The sequence below is a fragment of the Seriola lalandi genome, unplaced genomic scaffold, assembly GCF_002814215.2.
Source record: "Seriola lalandi dorsalis isolate HSWRI2012SDOR001 ecotype SW California unplaced genomic scaffold, Sedor1 jcf7180002054987, whole genome shotgun sequence".
NCBI lineage: Eukaryota > Metazoa > Chordata > Actinopteri > Carangiformes > Carangidae > Seriola > Seriola lalandi.
This window is the reverse complement of record NW_019525536.1, coordinates 163,674-164,068: the sequence shown is the minus strand read 5'-3', so window position 1 is coordinate 164,068 and position 395 is coordinate 163,674. Positions and strand designations below refer to the sequence as shown.

Genomic DNA, 395 nt, shown 5'->3' with positions numbered 1-395 from the left:
TGATGGCTCTCTGGATGGTTTCTGGACTGTTCTCTGTCTGACCCAGCAGACCTCCTAAGAGCCTCTGGTTGGACTCCAGAGAGAGGCCATGAAGGAAGCGAACAAACAGGTCCAGGTGACCGTTTCTACTTTGGAGGGATTTCTCCATGGCTCTCCTCAGGAAGACATCGAGTGGTGGATCACTGCTGTCGAGTGGTGGATCACTGCTCTTATTGATTCCAACAAACTTAGAAATCTTCTTAAGAAAAGTCGTTGGGTTTGAGTCTCTCTGTTTGAAGTCTTCTCCCAGGAAGTTCTCCAGGACCTCTGTCTTCCTGTTGGTGTAACAGTGGAACATGTAGACTGCAGCCAGAAACTCCTGAACGCTCAGATGAACAAAGCAGTAGACTGTTTTC

General features: G+C 48.4%; 1 pseudogene across 1 annotated transcript in view; it reads right to left on the bottom strand.

Moving 5' to 3' along the window:
• The window catches only part of LOC147817217 (NACHT, LRR and PYD domains-containing protein 12-like), a 103,706-nt pseudogene that overhangs the window by 73,332 nt on the left and 29,979 nt on the right, over positions 1-395 (bottom strand). The gene's annotated exons all lie outside the window — the stretch shown is intronic.